Source organism: Hippichthys cyanospilos, chromosome 17 (assembly GCF_059441005.1).
Source record: "Hippichthys cyanospilos isolate Australia breed blue-spotted pipefish chromosome 17, RoL_Hcya_1.0, whole genome shotgun sequence".
NCBI classification, from domain to species: Eukaryota; Metazoa; Chordata; class Actinopteri; order Syngnathiformes; family Syngnathidae; genus Hippichthys; species Hippichthys cyanospilos.
Window position 1 is genome coordinate 5,025,029 of NC_142385.1, and position 21,489 is coordinate 5,046,517.

A 21,489-nucleotide genomic window follows, 5' to 3' on the forward strand; every position below is an offset into this window, starting at 1 on the left:
GCTATCGTGAACAAGACCCCAAGAAACTTGAACTCCTCCACTTGGGGTAGGATGTCATCCTCGACCCAGAAAGGGCACTCCATAATTTTCAAACTTTTCCAGAAGCTCTGCTGGATGTGGAAGTTGAAACTCTTTGACAGGGGATTCTGCTAGAAGATTGTCAGCAGACCCTCATATTACATTTGGCATCCTCCCCTGCCATTGGAGCCAACGCAGCACCTGGTGGTGATCAGTTACAGCTCCGCCCCTCTCTTTACCCGAATGTCCAAAACATGCGGTTGCAAATCCAATGATGCAATCATAAAATCGATCATCGAACTTAAGCTTGGCCTTCGATAAAAAGACAAAGATAAACTTTGCAGTCTTTACTTCAATCACAATTACCCAAATGAAGGAAATGAGCTTAAGACAAAATAAACTAGTCACACTTAGTGATGCCTAGTGTGTATTCCCTTGGCACAAGACTGCAATAAGCAGTCATTTCCACTAGGGAGCATACACATCCAATGTTCAATGTGTACCATTGGGACTACGATGCAGTTAGCAATCACATCCACTAGAGGACTTATACACACATACCATTGTGCTTCAGGCACACTTACCTCTCTGAAGTAATTCTTAAAAATATCGTAAAATAAAAGAAAATTCTCGTGATACCTATCCATCTCACTGCAAGTAAACAAGGTCTTGCTGGGCTTAATTTATTAAATCATGTCTTTTCTTAAATTCTCACCATCTAATGTGAATTTCCTGGCGAAGAGCCGATCAGACTGAGATTGTCACTTTGTCACCTGCCCATAAGTCATTTGAATGATGTTAACTCGTGCACCCCAGAATTCTTTGCTGAACTATGTGCAAGTGATTTTTTTCACTAAAAATCATACATAAAAAGCAAGATAACACAAAATCTCTTAAAATATAATTCTAAATATTGCACTTGCAGTTTTATACATGAAACACAATGAGCAAGATTGTGTGCATTAAGCAGTTCAGTTCATGACACCATGACTGACAAGCAGCGCAAATATTGACTTCCATGCCATTCACAGCTGTTTCTATGAAGGGAAAATATTGCTGAGTGCCTAGTATTTTTTTATACTTTCATGCTCCCAAGAATATCGTAGTTTAAACATTTCTCATACGTTTGTTATCTTTAACTGGTTGAGTTGATACACCATTGCGGTGACGTTGACAGGTGATGATGATGGCAATGACAGATTCAAATGAGAGACGAAATATGCTGTTCTGTCAGGATTGGTCCATCTTTTTAAAAATGTTTTGGTTATTCAGTGATCCATCTGCCGGTCCGTCAGTAACAGACCGACAGACAGTCCGTCAGTACCAATGAACTGTTCACCTCTATGTATTGCATTATCTCAAGCAGGGCTAAATATCAAGAACACAGTGATAACCGTAGGTCGAAACTGACAGACTTTACAAAGTATCATTGACTGAATGAGCCAGACAATGACACATAAATCACTGAGTGAAGACCTGATTTTTGCTGATTGTAGTCAAAGAATGATAGTTTCCATCAAGAGCAGTGCGCTGACCTTGTCTGAATGTTAGTTCTGACCTACAGAGATGTACAGCCTGGATCATATCACAGGCAGTGCCCAATCACAAACAGACACCACCCTGAACTGATAATGGCTTCTATGTGAATGATGGCTGGGGACACTAAATAAAGTAGGGGGTGTGTTGGGTTAGTTGTAAGGTAACATTGAATAGGTGTATTAGCTTAGCCGTCACTTTTACATAGACATTTAAGTAGGAGTCAAAGGCAATGACACAGTCCTCAGAGAGTTTATGTAGGGATGTAAATGTAAGATGTTCTGTGTGTATGTATCTGCTGCCGCTTTCATTGGTATGAATATAATTCACATGAGGCATCAGGCAGATATGCACTAGGATCCATACACTTTGTGTCGGTCCAAGGTGTAACCTTATTTCTTGCCATAGGACACCTGGGATAGGCTACAGCTCACCGATGACCCCAAAGAGTGTAAGAGGTAAACATGAACAACGTAACTCAGAGAGTTCTAAATTACATAAACATTTTGCTTATGCACAAAAAACAAAAAAACACACACAATTTGTCACATGGGGAGGAGCATTTTGACCCAGAATCAGACAGAAAAGGTGATGAAGCAGAAAACCTTTGCACACAAAAATCCATCATAAACACAACTATTGGACTCAGAAACTAGACTTGAAAACTGGACTGGTAACAAGCAAGAGAGCTTGACAAGTTCTGAGATCTTGAGCTTAAACACTGTCAGATTTCACTTCTGAATAACAACAAAGCAAACTAAAGAATCAATTTAACTGAATGGCAACTGATACGTCAAGGAATAAAGCAGTCACAATAATATGACTGAGAGGAGCCTTTAAGACAAATAAAAAATGCATAAAAATGATAAAACATGACAAATACATAACTATTATGATGAAGGTGACAAAAACATGACCATAGCAAGTCATAGCACACTATAACATATCCCCATAGCTGCTTGACATAATAACTGAAATATTATATTTGCACACATATTACAAGTGCATCCTCCTCTCTCTCTCCCTGTGGAGCTTTTGTAGAATATCATCAAGCTTTCCGTATCCCAAAAGCTACAGTTTGAGATCTTCCACTTTCAAGGCATTTATTTATTTGATTTCAAATACAGTATCTCACAACAACAATAATCCCAGAGGTACCGTCAGTTCCACCTCTTCAAGTAGGTTTAATAGACACATACACCTGACAAACATGTTTGAGAAAGATCCCCTGGGGAAATACAGCACTTTTGACTGATTTGTTTGCTATTGTCTGGCTCATTATAGAATCAGATTGCTTTCAAATGCAGGCAGAGTATATGAAGGAGGAGGAAGAATCAGCACCATGGATAGCTACAAATTGTCTCATTGTTTTGCCTTATGTAAATATTATTTTAGAATAGATTTTCAAGATCTTACCAGTGGTGGACCATCAGGGCCAACAACGCCTTCTCTGCTAGCCTAAAATAACAGGATATTATCATAACTACAATAAACGATAATAATTATAATAACTAATAAAAGTTATAAAAATAAAATTTCATTTTACTTTTATTTTTACTTTTACTATATATTTACTTATATTTTATCTTATATATATTATTATTATTATATATTATATTATATTATAATAATATATATAATAATAATAATATTATATAATAATAATATTATTATATATTATTATATATATATATATATATATATATATATATATATATATATATATATATATATATATATATATATATATATATATATATATATATATATATATATATATATGCACTTATATTAAAGTGCTATTTGTAATTTAGCGTACAATCTTGTTAAAGTGTGCCTGCTTTTGGTGTCATGTTCTGTCTGGGTTTTTCCTGTTGGGGGTTTATTTTGTGGAGTTTGACTTATTTTTCTTTTGGGTTCGTGTTGTTTTTCCCCGGCGTCTGTCGTTAGTTTAATTTGTGTTGCTTGTCAATAGCTCTAGTGTAGCTCTAGTGTTTCATGTTTTGCCCATCTTCTACGAATAATAAATCTTTTTATTGAGCCCATCTCATCCTGCCTCCCTGCATTTTGGATCCACCTTCCCACATCCGTCACCAACATGCCGCACCGACATGACACTTGGTGGACTTCATAAAACTTTTTGGACATCCATCCATCCATCCATCCATCCACAAATAATTTAAAATTATTATTAATTATTTTAAATTTTGGCAGAAAATTGTATAATGATAAGTTTCAATTGCTGATGCGGGTTTATTTTTGTTTAAATGACCTGGAAAATAGCCTGTGTAGCCCAGTAATGCATACGTGTGCTTCCTAGGGTGCCGAATCACTGAAGGCCTAAGTGTGAAATGCACGGACCGCCACTGGCTTTTACTAAAGGTCCCCTTAAAAAACAGATAACCACCTGTACATTATATTATCCATCTGTTTTATGTGGTACAACTCTAATGAGGACAGGACTGGAAAAGGAAGTTCATTTATTGAATGTGAGAGTATCTATGATTATCTCTTGCAAAAGTATTCAAGTAAATACCCATCTGGCATTTAACCAGACCACCAAATAAGAGTTCTACATTGGTGTTTTGCATGGTATTACATCAGGCCGTGTTAAAGAAGCCCACGCCATCACGCATACACAGACACACACAAACACACATTGCACCCAACTCAGCTGCCATCTTGCCTGAATGTTTTATCACTTTCTCTCCCAATCTGTGTCTGTATGATTGTCTTTGTGTCACAGGTTATGTCTGTTAGTTCCACTATTTTTTCTTTCATGCTGCAACCATTGCACACTGTGTTGCTAAAGTACATTTTATGTATTGGCAAATTAGAATTGCATGAAATGCTGGTATGTCGGGTTTCTTTTTGAATCTTTATCACAGGAATATTCCTTGTAAAAAAAAAAAAAAGTCTTTAAATGAAGACTTGCACTTCATTACACTCCATTGCCCTCTCCGGTGCATAAATCTGAATGACGAAAGAGCAGCATTGTCATCCGCATGCAATTATTACCCACTAATTCTCTGAATTCCATTCTTTGCTTCCCAGTGAAGTGTTTGCCCATATGAAAATGTAAGTATATCTGAATTGAGACCACACAAATCCATAAACACGACAAACAACATACATACTTTCCAATGTCCAAGGACATAACAAAAAAAAAATACAGATAGGGCAATAATTGAAATTTAAATAATATACATTTAAACCCTCACAGACCACATTGACGTACATAATGTTATACTCATTATATAACCCTGAAACAAACTGAAAGACATCCCCAACAACTTCCAGGACATGATTAAAGGTCATAATCACCAAAAAATAAAATAAAAGGCCAAATGCTTTATTTTGTTATGTTTCTTTCTTTCTTCCAAAATTTTTCATCCAAATGTTTCTATCCCTTGTCCCTCGCCTACTGCCTTTAGTCAGCTGGGATAGGCAGCAGCAAGCCTGCGACCCGTGTCACTGCTCTGGAAAATTGATGGATGGATGGTATTTACCCCCTTTTGAATAGTGTCATGTAAAGCATCACAATCAATGGGATGATACAATTAACAATTTTCTAACAGCCCTTTTTGGAACCAAAAGTAGAATGAAGCCTACATTTTCTAACTGCTGTCATGAATTTTAGTAACTTGCATATAAAAAAAAAAAAAAAAAAAAGTTTGATTGAACATGTTTTATTCCCATTCTTCATGTTCTCATTCAAGGAAACAAATTAAAACATTGAATAGTACAACGAACGTCTTCATGTGATAATGTGACATTAAAGTACAGTATATTATAATAATATAATAAAGTTTTCAGACTATATTCCACAACATTTTTTTTCCTCATGATTTGGCCTTGAAATAGATGAATGAAATGAAATAGAAATGAAAATATGTGTATCACTGGGTGTGCTCAAAAAGAGTTTAAAAAAATATAGAACAAAAATTTGTATAAATAATAAGTTCTTGAATAAGATTTATGCTGCAGCAATACAAAACGGATGGACGGGTGGATGGATTATTATATGAATTATGTGTGATGTGTTTATACATTCATTAAAATAATCAACTAAACAAGGGAGATAGAAGACACTATCAAAGTATTGATTTTGAACTGACATTTTACTCTGCAGTATTCTGTCAGTGTTATTCTAAAAACATCAATCCATTTTCTCTAAACTAAAAAAAAAAAATGGTGCTAAACATGCAGATGTATGGTCAGTTTGTTGAAGATAAGATGTTGCTGTAGAAAGATGGAAGTCTGGAATAGCACCCTACCTACGTTTAGACGTAATACAGCGACGTTGCATCACTGCATTAGTCTCCACAGGCGACAAAAAGAGCAAACCATGCTAATGAGCAAATTTTATTAAACTTAAAGTGAACCTCAAAATACATATTACTGTGGAAGCAAAAGACCACATGCTGCCCAAAACAGGTTTTGAGTGAGAGCTTTTTTATGATACACTATGTAAAACACAGGAATACTTTGAAACACCCTGCCTCAATTCCCTACACAGCAGAAGCTCAAAGACCAGAAATTAATAGGGTTTGGTTTGTTTGAGTGTTGTGACCTAGGGCTGTGTTCAATACAAGCCCACAGTTCCACGCTCACTAATGAGGCAAAGGCTATTCATTTCAAGGTGAGTCAGAGAATGAAAAGATAAAATTAAAAACATTGCTCTCAAAAAATAAATTCTTCCGAGACCCGTCAAAGCCAGATACATTCTTGAAGAATACATACTGTGGGCTCTTTTGAATATTGTCCCCTCACTAACCACTTATGATGCGGTCAAGAGTTCATTATTTTATTTATTTTTTTTTTAGAAATGTTACAGGAAAATGCAAACGGAACAAAAATATATATTGGGGATATCAGATAGAGCACATATACTATGTGCCTGAGCACCCCTATACTAATATCAAGTTCCGTTTACCCGACACAAATGTTCACATAAACAGAACAATAGGCATAACACGGAACATATTCTAAATTTATACTGTAGATAAAAACAGATACACAAGTGGTAATACACTTACTCAATCCAGCAATCCGATGGTTTTAAACAGTAATTTAAAAAAAATGATGAAAATTCATCCATGGCTTGCATGAATTTTTGTGATTCAAAATTCAAATGGTGACGCTATAAAATTTGTCAAGAGCTCATGCAGTGCAGTCGGTTAATATGATTCATAATGTGATGAGTGAGGAAAATGATGAAGGCTACATGACTCAAAGTGGATAAAAAAAAACAGACCAACTGTAAAACATTGCCTACTTACTGAATGATATAAGTTGAGCTGGACAACTCTTAATGTGTCTTCATTTAATGAAAACCTATGAGGAAAACAAAGGCAGAATATTAAGCCTACTTTTGTATACAATAAACTTTCTTAATAATACAAGCTTTCTAGCATTTCATTCACAACAATTTCATTACTCAACAGAAAATTGTCAGTCATAAAACTAAACAAATATCTAAGCGGGGAAAAAACTCTAAAAAGTCCTGCCTTTAGTAAAATAAATAAGAATGAAAAACAAGTAGTCTCAGTTTGCCAGAAAAAAAAGTCAGGCATTCCAACCATTGCATCACAAGTTGTTCTTTAATTTGATCAATTGCATGCACAGTATAAGAGTGTGAAAAACATTTTCGTGACGCGTGAGGCTTTACAACAATTAAGTGAATCTCCAGAACAAACAAAATACACATGTATGCAACGGAAACCATCTCCAAAACACACACAAAAAAAAACAGTGAAAAGCTTATTCATGGGTCAAACACCTTTTGAAAATGTTGCTTTTGACCTTCTTGTTAGCCAACGGCAACTAGCGCCATAAAACAAAAATATTAACCTGAAACACCAAAGAGTCCTTGTCACAACTACGCATGGTAGGTGAGGAGTTTAGAGAAGTGGAAGGAATATGTGCAAACCCAGAAAGCAAGGAAGCCACAAAGCTAACTACTAACGTAAGTTGACAATGAAATACAAAGTAACAAATCAAAACTCTTAAATAAACTTACTATAAATACTTGAATATTAAACTCATGGAACAAATCAACAAAACAAACATAAAGCAAACAATTTGACGGCAACATTTAGCTTCAACAGTTAGATTGGACAATGACCCAGCAAGATATGAAAGGAAACTACAAACTAAATGCACTCACATCAAATGAGATAACACGGAACACCTGGACAAGAAACAATTGGAAGATTTTTTTTTTTTTTTCCTCGAAAAAAAACCCCCAAACTTATGAAATATATATAAATTGTTGATGTGTCTAGGATACTTGGAAAATTCCCACTTCCATAGATTAGGTCTAAAGTAGCATCTTACATAAAAATACCATTGAAACACTAGATCCCATCCAATTTGATAATTGTACAGAATAAGTTTCATAGACGTGGAAATTATTTTGCTTCCAAAGACGAAGAATCACACGTATAAATATGTAACAATATATATATATATATATATATATATATATATATATATATATATATATATATATATATATATATATATATATATGGATATATATATATATATATATATATATATATATATATATATATATATATATATATATATATATATATGGATATATATATATATATATATATATATATATATATATATATATATATATATATATATATATATATATATATATATATATATATATATATATATCACCGGGATTCATTTTCCCACCAAGAAATACCACTGGGACTGTATATCCCATAGACCATGATAAATGTACAAAAAAACTGTCCAGAGAAATGTAATCAGTGTAATCTATAGCAACACACATACGTATATAGCACATCAATATATTTGTGCAGCACTAGATGGTTAATTGACAAGAAATTGTACAATGCAACCTACCTTGTAGACAGTCATCTCAGCACTTGATTGTTGTGTATGGAAATGTTGCTTAAATGCTACAAGAATCTGTAGATAAGTGTATAATGTACCGCTGGGATGCCATTTCATTTTAATGCTACCTTTGCTACCATTGCTACCAATACCCACAGCCATTTTTCACAAAGGTGTGGGACACATTGTCCCAACAGGAGTGAAAGGGCTGAACAATTATTTGAAAGGGTTATCCAATCGAAGAGTAGTTGGAATATGATGCCATTCAAGTAAACCAGGAAAAAAATCCTTTGGCAGAATTAACTCAGCACAGCGCGCAAAAACTTTGACTCACTTGCAAAGAACCAAAATGAGACAAAGTTGTACTTGTTGTTTGTTTGAGACTACTTTTGCAACTTAACAGGCAGGTCAAATGCAATGACCCAAAGAGCTGGATAAGTTATAATTAGATAAAGGAATAACAAGTAAATATAATAAAACACACAAGCTATAAACCACAAAATCCCATTACACGAACAAACTCTAACTGTCATGAGCTTTTGTATTGTTGCTGTTTATGTTCCAATGCATCAACTATACATACACATGCATGTAGCTATAAATTACCCACATGCTGGTCTTTATAGTTCTTGAAAGAAAGATTCAGACTACGTTGTGATGGCTACAGAAGTTGAATCTTCATTATAATTCCAAAATTATTCTTCTGCTGTTATTATCTGGGAATGTGCTGTTCTGAACATTTATCTGATTTGTTGTCACAGTACTGTATCTTGCCAAGGATCATGTTGATGATTATCAACCGGAAAAAAAAAACAAACCTTATTCCACTGCATCCTCAAGGTTTCTTGTTCATAAGATTGCAACTTCAAGTTAGAAAATCTCACTTGAATTTAAGGAGCCTTTTCTGTCACATCACATCACACGTGGCCAAGGTTACTCAGCATAACACAATGACCAAAGATAACCAAGGTAGCTTCAATAAAAATCATCCTTCATTTCTTTACCACGGTCTTTGAACTTTAGCGATTTCCTTCTGAGTTGCTTTCATCAAAAAAAGTACTAGATCCCCAAAACATTTAACTATATTACATCCAAACCATACAACAATGTGACTCAACAGATTGCAAAAAATACAGATGTGCAGACCTATAAACCACCTGATGCAATATTTGCACCTGTTTGGTAATTCTATGGTGTATCAACTCAACCAGTAAAAGTTACCAACGACAATATTTCTGACCTGGTTGCCAGCCAATTGCACGTTTGCCTCACAGTTCAGGGATCTTCCTGTATGGAGTTTGCATGTTCTCTCCACAAACACACATGGCAGGTGTATTGGACATGCTAGATTGTCCGTAGATGTGATTGGGTGCGTGAATGGTTGTTCATCTCTTTGTGCTCTGTAATTGGCTCACGGCCAATTCAGGTTGTCCCACGCCTACTGCCCAAAGACAGCTGGGATAGGCACCAGCAAACCTGCAAACTTGAAGATAACCTGCTCAAGAAAATGGATGGACATGGATGGATAGATAGCTAGATAGCTAGATATCTAGCTAACTAGCTAGCTAGCTAGATAGATAGATAGATAGATAGATAGATAGATAGATAGATAGATAGATAGATAGATAGATAGATAGATAGATAGATAGATAGATAGATAGATAGATAGATAGATAGATAGATAGATAGAAAAAGATAAAAAAGAGACATACATTTCTGCTGGGTTTTTAACTTTCCTTACAGCCTTTATACGGTCACGCCAATACTGCATTAGTTTCTGAAAATAATTAAAGGCAGGTATTTTGAAATACTAATTTGCAAACTGATCTGGCGAAAGGTTTATTGAGCTTTATCCCACAAACTTCATAGTCAGTGTAATGTCAATGTAAAAGCCTTTTGAGTACCTATAAATTAATAGAGAAGAATATGACCACACAAAACAGGACATTTCAATTATTTTCCTGACATTTTCTAGAGTTCATGAGAATAATTGGCTTTTGGTGTAGCATGTTCATGCTGTTTAATTACGTATATCTGTGGATGATACAAAATGCATGTTTACAGTCAGTGGACAATCTTACAATCTGCCTATCGCTCATTATGATGGTAACAGGTGTAGTAATTATTACCGTCATTATTATTGTTTTTTAAGCTGGTAGTAAAAAAAAAAGAAAAAAAATGATGATTCGATACTTGAAGAACTCATCCTGGGTCTAGGCTGGCTTGCTGTGCAATACTGTATAAACCTTGTATAAACCTTCACTTCCATTGCTAGAACAATTGCTTTATTCATGTAGAGATGTGGGTGTGTCCACCTTACAGTTTTATAAAAATAAAATCGACACGATTGTTGGGCGTATAGGTCATGATGCTCCGGGCAACAGCATTGCATGGAGTGATGTGCTGTGGAGGAGTTGCAGGTATACCAGTAAATCAAGGCAAACAAAGTTAGATTCTGACTACACCTAGGGACAGAAAGAATAATATAGTTCTGATTTGCAAGATTTCTTGTGCATTCATTAGGAAGGATCTATAAGTTGTATATGAGTTATTCTGCTATTCAGTCAAAATGTTGCAGCGAGACATAATCTAAACCAACCAAAATATGTCAATTACAAACTATGTGTCATCACTCTTCTTATGAGTGTCGATAATTTGAACAGGAACAAAGTTAAGTTAAATCTGATATGATCAGATGATGATGATGATATGTTTTGTTTTTCACATTTATGCACACAAGGATTAGGTTTTGCATATTGCAAGAGCTAATTGCGAGTCCAATAAACATCAAACTTAGTGTATATAATGTATGATGAAATCAAAACAAAAATAAACACCTTATGAACTAAATCCAAATTTAACTTAAAGTAACAACAAAGGCATTAAATTCACCCAACCGTCCATCGAGCACATAAAAACGCACCTGCTAAACTCCAAAGTCAAAGATTTTGACATTCAGGAATTAGAGGAGCCAGAAGGTGACTGCGTGGATGAAAGAGTGCAGAGTAAGATGGCTGTGATAACCACATCGGGTCCTAAATCGAGTACAACCTTCAAGACTGTGGAGCTCATCAGCAAACAAACGCAGACTATGGCGTTCTCTTTACCCTGAGGGTGAAACCCGTGCACATCCACTCATTCACTGTCATTGCATGATTTATTGGAATATTCCTACAACCAAATTAACAAATGACGTTTTTTTTGTTTTTTTTTTCCTGCCTGTGAATAACACACTGTGGGAATTCATGCAGACCAACATCCTGACATAACTCTTATGGATAGTAATATTTTCTTTCCCTGCCATTGGTTATTTATTTACCACAGTTCCAATCCACTTTCCCCGGGGTATTGAGACAATCCATCCTGTCAGATTTATGTGGTTAACCAGGGATGAGGGCACCAGAATTTGACAGTATGCATGTCAGCTGCATGGGAGTGTTTTGGAAAGGTAATGAGGCTGTTGCAAAAATGTTATTAGGGGCTTACTGAGGCATTTTGAAATTTCTGTAATCGGAAAACCACAACAGACATCCATAGCAATTTCAAGTGAAAAAAGTAGCAATGCTGATGACTTTGTTCTCTCTTTCTCTCTCTCGCTCTCTCTCTCGCTCTCTCCTTTCTCAACTCAATACTGTCACTTTCAATTTCTCTGGCTTCAATTTTTTGGTTGAATGACACTCCCTGTGGCTAGCATTTAAGAGATACTTCAGTTATTTAGCAACTTTTTAGTAGTGAATAGCTTCTATTTGGTCTGTGGTTATTTTTGGGACTATATCAATGTTTTATGTTCAGTTATGTTTGAATATGCATTTTGTTGTTTGCTGTGTTCATTTAACAATCAGTCATGGTTCAGAGTGAAAATGGCCAAACAGTAAACAGGTAAGCAAGCAACCAGCAAAATATGTTTTCAAGGGTATCAATGGTAAATTTGAAAATATTTTCGTCATCAAATTACATGTTTTTCTGCTGTGAATTACTGCGTAATTGCTGCGTAAGTAAATTATGGCTTGACCTTGAAAATTATTTGGCCATCAAATAATTTGGAGAGCTACTGTTACATTTTTACCACACAATGTTTTTCGTTTTAAGTTTTTTATTTATTTATTTTTTTTTACTTTGTTTTCCATGTAGGTAGAGCAAAAGAGTAATTCAAAACATACTAGTTGGCTGAAGGTAACAAACTGGACAGTGAAACAGCAGTGAACAGAAAAATACTTTCAAAAGGGTCATTCAAAATGAACAACGTGCCCCTATTTGTGGCAATCCAATTTTCTCCAATCAATGAGATTGGGATTGAGCAGGGTAAATAAGGATGGATTGTTTGTCCGTTAGCCCACTCTGGTGTGAACCTGGCACCTAAATGTAAAGTGACAGATCCCCTCCTCAGCATACCAACCTCTTCATGTCAGCTTTTCTTCTTAACCTCCCTCACTTGAATGGCACTTTTTGTCTCTATTGCACAAAACCACAACTGCTACTCTGAATAAGGATGCAAAAGTCACTTAAAGAAACTCATGGTTCCCAACACCTACGCGTTCCTTGCACATATTTAGACTCAAGCGTCCTCTGCTGAGAGTGCTGTGTGAGCCTTGCTCAGAAGTTTGATTTGAAAAAAAAAACAGACTTATTTAGCTCCTATAATGGATGGGGGTGTAGATTCCTGGACATTTCTCTGAAAGAGCTTTTGAACATGTATGGCAATGAAATGATAGCACGCATAGTTGCCTATATCTGTCTGTTTATTTGAAATAAATTAGTGTGTTTGTGTCTTTTCAAGCTCAACTCAAGACGGTGACAGACATCAGTGCGGTTTCCCCAGCTCCGTGACGATGCATATGGGTGGACTTTGTGCACATATGAGCACAAATACATACATTAGACACATCGCTCCACTCTCACTGAGGAATAGCTCTTGAATCTCACACACTCCGGCAACCCATGGTAGCCCTGGTTCTCAAACTTTTTGGAGTCAGGGACCCTTTTTGGAAATAACATTTTCCAAGGGCCCCAAAAGAAACAAACAAAAATAATAATTGAAGCAAAATAGACATTGCAAATTGCACACCTCCAAACTAGGTCAAATTCCCCCAAACAGATTGCTGCCAAATATTTAGTGATTGAGTAATCACGTTATTTGATAATGACATGGATTATGTGGGTCTATTTAACAAATATTTTTTTAATAAAAATAATAAATGCTGAATTGTTTGTTTTATTGAAGAGTCATGAGTGCATTTGCATTTTAACAGAAAGTAAAATGAAGTTAACACAGATATACATTTTATCTAGTTTGGATCACATCAATTTGAAATGTGAAGCCCTGCTCTATGATAGTCTTGTTGTTATTACAGTGACAAAAAATAATGACCTTTAAAGCAAATTATTATTATTTAGCAACATGCACAGGAGCCCATGAATTAAAACTTTTAGAACACATTGTAGCACTTTTTAAAGCATTGTTGAAATCAGTCTCTTTTAAGGGGGCGGTTGCCACGGCATGGAAGTGGGAATTGCACAAGTGGGATTCCTACATTGTTTTCCCATTTCTGTTATGCGATTTTGGAGTTCAAGGCAGAAGCTTTGGCACTATGGCTTTGGACCAGATTGGCTGTTTCTTTAGTTTCAGCCTAAAGGATTACACCCAGAGGTTCATCTGACATCAACACAGCTTGAGAGCCAAGTTTAGGTGAGATTAGTATCAGCGCAGGTGGGGGGCTTTGCACAGAAATACAGATTTGGTTACAAGGCGCAGAGAATAATCAATTCTATTGCCGTTTCTTGTGAACGCATTGCACAGCTGCACACGTGCACAATCAGTTATTGCTGAGGTGCTGTTTGTCATCATTCATGTTTTAAAGAATGGCTGCATGCACACACTCATCTGTCCCTGTCTGTGTGTGAGCTGCTTCCATTTTCTTGGCCAGGCACCCAGTCACTTTATTTTGCAGCAGGTAATCACGGAATGACAAGGTGTGGCCTGCTCTGATTTACTGCACCACCATGCCTGGAAGTTAAAAATGGAAAAGTGATAAAGAAGACAGAGGGAACGCTCTTCCAGTCCCACCACATGGAGGAGACGAGATACAGTACGTCTCACGACAAGATTGTGCGGGAGAGCAGAGTAAAAATACATGTTTGTCATAAATAAGAACAGGACAGAAAAGGAGATTGTAGTTTTTCTCTGCTATTCCCAGCTGTAAAGTGTGAGACGGTAACGTGCGCATACAGAAGGTATCGTTTACAATAAGGGAGATAGAGCCGGTTGCTGGAGGGGAACACTATTAGGAAAATCCTTCCTTCTGAACTACCGTTAGATGTTTGACTCGAAAAAAAATACAGGCAAAGGCATTTAACAATTTCTTTGAAATACTCAACACAAAAAAAAGAGTACCGTATTTTCTGCACTATAAGGCGCACTGGGTTATATGACGCACCTTCAAAAAATGACCTATTTTAAACCAGTTGTCACATATAATTGCACCGCATTATAAAGTGCACCTTTAATAAATGGCCTATTTTGAAACTGTTTTCATATATAGGGCACAGCGCATTATATGGCACATAGAAGAGAAACTACAGTCGACACTGGAGTTGTGTTATGGATCCACTAGTTGGAGCTGCTCTAAAGCGAATGCCAACAAAACAATCAAATAAGGCAGTCAAACTTTATTAATAGACAATGAGAAATGAATAATAAAAATGATTTATGGAAAGTACGATCTAAAATATGGGGGAAAAATACCTTTTAATTACTTTTATAAATGTTTGGATCCATTACAAGACCAATCAAATGTTTATAATAATATAATTATGCTTCAAATAAATATGACAGTTTCTTAGTCATAATGCAATCAAAACTGTACAATTTATTGTTTTGTTGATTAAAAATAGGTTCTGGATTTATTTTATAAAATGGTGCTTTCTTTGATTAAAAAAAAGTAATTGTAAAAAATACATTTATAACTGACATGTAGTGGTAAAAATGGAAGATTTGACATGGTGATGAACTTATTTCATTTTATTCATCCCCCAAAAATGAAAACTTGTGGTTTATGTGCTGTATAAGCCACACCAGATTATAAGGCGCACCGTCAGCGTCAGAGAAAATTCAAGGGTTTTAGCTGCCTCTTATAGTGCAGTAAATATGGTATGTGTTTTGTAAATCTCAAAGTGGGTAGTTAAAAAACAAATGATGTTGACAATGGTGTCAAATGGTAAATTTTGTTGTTTAAAAATTTATGTGTATAGAAGATATAAATAATGAGTAGTTACAGCCAGTCACTTAAACTCACTGTTAACCAAAGTAGATTATAAAAATATTACCGGTAATGAAATAAAATTAAGTTTTTAAGATTTTTTTGAGAGGGTGCTCACTTCAGGTCTGTGTACCTTGCATTTATTCTATTTTATTTCTTAAAATAAAAAAATAAATAAAAAATAGGACCAGATTTCATCTTTTTTTTTTTTTTTTTTTTACTTTTAAAACAAAAATAGGATTACTATTGTGCCACCCTATTTTAAAAATAACAAGAAAATTGGTGGAGTTTTCAGGAAAGGCCTCAAGTTCAATATTTATATTGCCAATGTTGAATTTTCGTTTGTTATGTGTTCCAGCCATGTTAATTCACCCAGGAAGTACAGTAGTTCTGTAGCCAGTTGCTATTAGCCTGCATTATGATTGATTGTGTACAATGTGCTTGAGTTACATCCTCTTTAAAGGAGACAAACAGCTTACGTTCAAGGAATGCAACATAATTGTGGACAAAGTTGCCAGAATATTATTGTGATTGAGTACTTTTAAAAGATGTCTCATCTTTCCACAGCCTAACAAAGGTTTCTCCAAAAACTACGAACCTTTGTTTTTCTTTCAATGACATTTAATTAAAAGTTACACTCTTTTAAACTGATATTCTCTCTATTTTCATAAACAACCATTAAAAATCAGAGGTTGTTAATTTCTTTGTAAATGAGCAAACATACATTCAGCAGGGGATCAAATAATTATTCCCACCATTGTATGTGAAGAGTGAACACCCCCGCTGATTTGCAATTCTTTCAACTTCAACTTTCAACTTAATTTCTTCATTTGTCCCTGGAGGGTAATCTGTTCTGCGGCAAGACAGCAAAAACAGCATAGTACAAACAGAAACTGACATCGCAGAAAGCGAACGGTGAGGGACCACAGTCGGGGACTCTCTGAACACAAGAAACATACACTGTATTCCTATCTCAATGCGAGATAATAACATTTAAAATGCAAATAGAAAATTAGTATAGTGGACTATATGAATGTCAAGGGGCTCCTTCCATAATACCGCCCCTTACCTACATTTAAAAGAGATACAGCAGAGGAGGATGAAGGAGTTAGCAAAGAAAAAAAAGAAAACTAACATTAGGCCGTAACCACCAACTCCCTCATTCTCTTTGAATGTATTACACAGAACGACAAATCCACCATGGTGTTATCTCCACCAGAGCAACTGGAGGGTTTGACTGTACAAACAATAGAATCCCTCCCACTAATGTTCCCATTGTAGTGTACTTCTAGCTGCCCACAACTGCTAGCCTCCTCCACGTCCCACTCCTACTGTATGGTTGCAACTATATAAATAGCATTTTTTTTTCTTCTTCTTCCTTTTTTTTTTGGTACCAGTGTTAATCCCCAAGTCAACATGGTATTAAAGAAAATGTTGGGTAAGAAATTAAATACATTGCAAGATGTTGAGGAGCAAAATGTACTGCCAGTGACGATAGGACAAGCAGTGCCTTCATTTGCAAAAGGAAGTAGGATAGAGCAGGGGTTCGCAAACTTTTTGGAGTTGTGGATGTCATGGTTTGTTGGATTTTGGGTTGTGGGTTTATTTTGAAGGGTTATGTTCCTTTCTGTTTTCATATGTGCTCATCTGCTCCTTTCGTGTCTCCCTGCGTTAGTTTTGATTTAGTCCACCTGTCCGCGTTACCTGCCCCTCGTGTCCTCCAATCCGCTCCCCTTTCCTATTGTTCCTGCCCAGCTGGCGTGCGTTTCTGATTAGTCTGTGAATGTATTTAAACCTAGTTTCCATTACAGCCCTCGTCGGGTCATTGTCATTGGCTCCGTGTTTTTCTGCCGCCCGTCCGTTAGTGTTTTGTTTTCTGTTTTTCCAGCCTGCCTGTGCCCTTAGTTTTTGCCGTCCCGTTTTTCCCGCTTTTGTTCCTGCTCGTTGTGTTAATAAATATGGATTTCATCAAGTCCCTGTCTCGACGCCCCCCTGTTTTTGGGTCCTCCTCCTCCGCAACCACGCCGGCCATCACAACCGCCGTGCACCCCTGTGACAGTGGACGCCTTTTTTAAATGTTTTGTGGAAAGAAAAAAAAACCCAAATAATTTAAGACATAAGTGCCCAGCAACATTTGACAAGTATATATGTGACTTTTCAAACCTACTGAAGTTTACAAAATAAATATTGCAAATTGCACGCTTCCTCATAACAAACTGGGTCAATTTCCCCCAAACAGGTTGCTGCCAAATATTTAGTGACTAAATAATCAAGCTCTTTGATGGATGGATTATGGATTATGGGTATGACTCATTTCCAAATTATTACAATTTTAAAAAATACATTCAACTGGTTGAATTGATTGCCTTATTGAAGGATCATGAATATATTCAAAATGTAATATGAGATAAAATGAAATTAATACAGATATATATTTTTCATTAATAAACCACATTTTTTCACAGATCCCCAGGGGTCCGTGGACCCCATTTAGAGAACCACTGGGATAGTCTTAGAATCCCATTTGCAAGCATTTAGGAATAAACCCTTGGTGGATTGTTTTAATCTTTACCTGTTTTGATAAACTATAGACATTTTCAGCCTCCTCATGTTTTTTTCAGTTTGGTTTTTGTTTGTTTTTTTTTAAAGATGCATCAAGTTCAAAGGTCATAATTTGGACACAAATTGCAATTAAGAGCTAGCATTCAGGGTGTGGTATTTTTCTTATTGGTGTTGTAATTTAAAAAAAATTGAAGGAAAAAAATCTGCATTTTCAACAGGAGATGTAATACGAACTGACATTATTTTTTTAAGTATATAAAAATACATTCATACAATTTAGAAAAAAAAAAAAAACCAGACTCACTCTACGGACCAAAACATAATTGTGAAAGGGTTTTGTCAACTGTAGGTTAGAAGAGGTAGTCTCCGGTCACTGAATGATTGTTCAGATTATTGGGGTAGTTTTGGTGAGCTGACTGCTTTTTGAAGAAAAGCCATCCAGCTCTGCTATTGAGTTGTCATGGTGATTGATTGGTTGTGAGACCAAGCCCTAATGGCTTCATCAGGCCCAGGCCACGTACACATAAGAGAACACCACAAGCTGACTTGTAGACTTCAGTGTCATTGCAGCCCGAGAAAGTTCATCCCGAGTTAGAACCCCTAAATCACTCTCCAGAGGACAGACTAATTAAAAAGAGTTGTCTAAACTTGATTTGATTATTGCTTCCCCCTGTTTAACTGATTTTAACTGACTTTGTTCTGTGACTCCCTATTAGCCTGGGAATTGTTTGTTTTTCACTTCAGTTCCTTTCCCTCGTTCATTTTCCTTGTTAACGCGGTACTGCTTCCCAGCATCTGATGCTTTCAAGTCCTAACAATCACTTTAAATGCTTAATTGTAACCTGTCCCCAATGAAAACAAAGATTTTCTTACAATTGTCCATGTTTGCCTTCCGTCAATTTAAAAAAAAAAAAAAAAAGCAAAAAACAGCATGCAGTATTTGTCCCTAATGTAAAGATTTTCAATTCAAAGCATGTTTTACTTATTCAGTGCCAGCCTTTTCCTGGCACTCCTTTTCATCTGACACTTGAAAAATAAATCAACAAATAAATAAATCCCTATGGCCTGATGTGTAGAATTTTGAATGATGCATAAAAATACATCTTTAGGGTTGAATGAGTTAAATTAGCAACCCTTAACCGCTTACCATCATTTGATGCAATTGTCTTTTACAAAATGACCCTTCTACAAAATTATTAGTTTGCAACTGACAAAAATTTAATTAACATCCTCAAAAGCCAACGATTTTTTTTCTCTGTCTTTATATTGCACTCCAGAATACTGAAATGCCTTAAAAAGAATGTGTTATTTACACACAATGGGTATGATTACAACTCTAAAAATGATCAGGTTAAAAAGTAACCTACCTATGTGTCAAAAAAGGACAAACCCAATATTTGGGTCAGTTTGACACAAATTTCTAGGGTGATGTAGGGTGAGTATCGCATTGGTTGTTTTATGACCAATAATTAACTCTGACTCAACTGTTTTAGAGAGTACAGTAGATAAGTTGGGAGAACAGCATAGCACAAATTTTGCCCTAGAGCAGGGGTGGTCAATGCGCCGAATCACGGTCAATTGCTGAGCTATTGTTGGTCAACGGCAGGACATTGTATCACTTATGAAAAAAAAAAAAACCCTCAAACAGAAAAAAAGAACATGAAAAAAAAGAAACCCTCAGTCGTGAGGCGTGCTTGATTTTTTATTTTTTTTCGCAGAGACACGTGTTGGTTGTTGCAGCTTACAGCAGCTTGTGTTAGCTGAGGTAGTTATGGCATTATTTTCAATAAAAGAAGCGAGCAGGTTGAACCACCTTCCATGTCCATCCTTGATAACACACAGGAATATTACTAAAACAGAAAGGACCATGTAAAAGTTATGATGTGATATGAATGCTTCGGTTAGAGAACACAGAAAGGTATTCCATTTGACATTTATTATTTGAGGGCTTTTGGTATATACACACAATCATAAACTCGGTGCAACACGGATGCTGCGCAACTTCGGGTATTAATGGTAAAAATAACTCAAACCGTATCGCAAGTAAAAAGAAAAACTGCTTCCATTCAGTTATACTGGTGAGGCATTGCCTGACCCCTCACAATGTGGGAACTCTGAAACAAACTTAACTTTACGCGCAACAAATTAATAACTCACTGATATAAACACAAGAAAATTCTAAAATGAGCTTAATTGGACAGTGATTTTCGATTGGATGGCCAAATTGGTGCTAATGTTTTTCTTTCTCAACAGCACTTCCTAACAGTAACCCTTTCATTTGTTACACTTCAGCAGGGTTACTGTAACATATTTTAATTTGGAGTCAGCCAGTCTATCCTCAAGCATCTCCAATTGGTTAAAAATGCTGCTGCTCACCTATCACCTTCCCGCTCTGAACTGCTCTACCCTTAAGCTCCAGGGCCTCAGGTCAGTGGACCAAAAGCTTCTGGGGGTAGCAAGGACTGAGCAGAGGCCCAGAGAAGATCAAGCCTATGTTTGCGATTTTATTGTTTGAACTCTTTTTGTTGCTGAAGACTTTTTACTCCATGCACAGCATTATACTATATGAAGCCTTGCTTGTTTTAAAGTTCTATACAAATAAAGTTGAGTTGAGAAATTCAAAATGAGAACATAAATCCCATGCACATGACCACAAATAAATAGGTGAAATTGAAGAAATCTGAATTAGGTGTATGGTTTGATCATATTGTTATTTATGGAGCATAATCAACTACAAAATCCACTGCAGTCCAATTATGGAGGAAAACAAGGATTAAGGTAGGTTGGGGTGGGAAACGTTCTCAGGCACAGAAAGAAACCACATCAATTAAAGCACAACAAAATGTGTGCAACAGCGATAATGAGAAAGCAACATCACAAAAAAGACACACAAGTTATAATGGGAGGGGATGTCAGATTGTAAAATCCATATTAAAAAACTCATCAACTGTGAACTTACATTTCATTTTTACCTCTATGTCACCAATGCAAAATGGCCTCTGCAAATCCAAGCTGACCTCAAAGTGTAGCGGGGGGTGTTAAAAATATCCTTTGCAGAGAAATGGGATTTCAAGAGCAAAGAGATAATTGTCTCAACTCCAATCTCGTTATCTGGGAACACGCAATTAGAGAAATGAAGCCGTCCATTAATTAATCTTAAATGCAAGCCTCGGAGCGTCTGGTGCCTCACAGCTGTCTCTGTGACGGATTGCGATTCAATTACGCAACATTAATG

The 21,489-nt window shown here is 36.0% G+C and overlaps 1 protein-coding gene across 1 annotated transcript in view; it reads right to left on the bottom strand.

Annotated features, from left to right (window-relative positions):
- The window catches only part of rbfox3a (RNA binding fox-1 homolog 3a), a 484,791-nt gene that overhangs the window by 345,925 nt on the left and 117,377 nt on the right, over nt 1-21,489 (bottom strand). Inside the window, exon 6 of the mRNA XM_088438810.1 lies at nt 6,837-6,891. The gene's annotated coding sequence lies outside the window, so the exon portion shown is untranslated. The remainder of the gene's footprint in view (nt 1-6,836; nt 6,892-21,489) is intronic.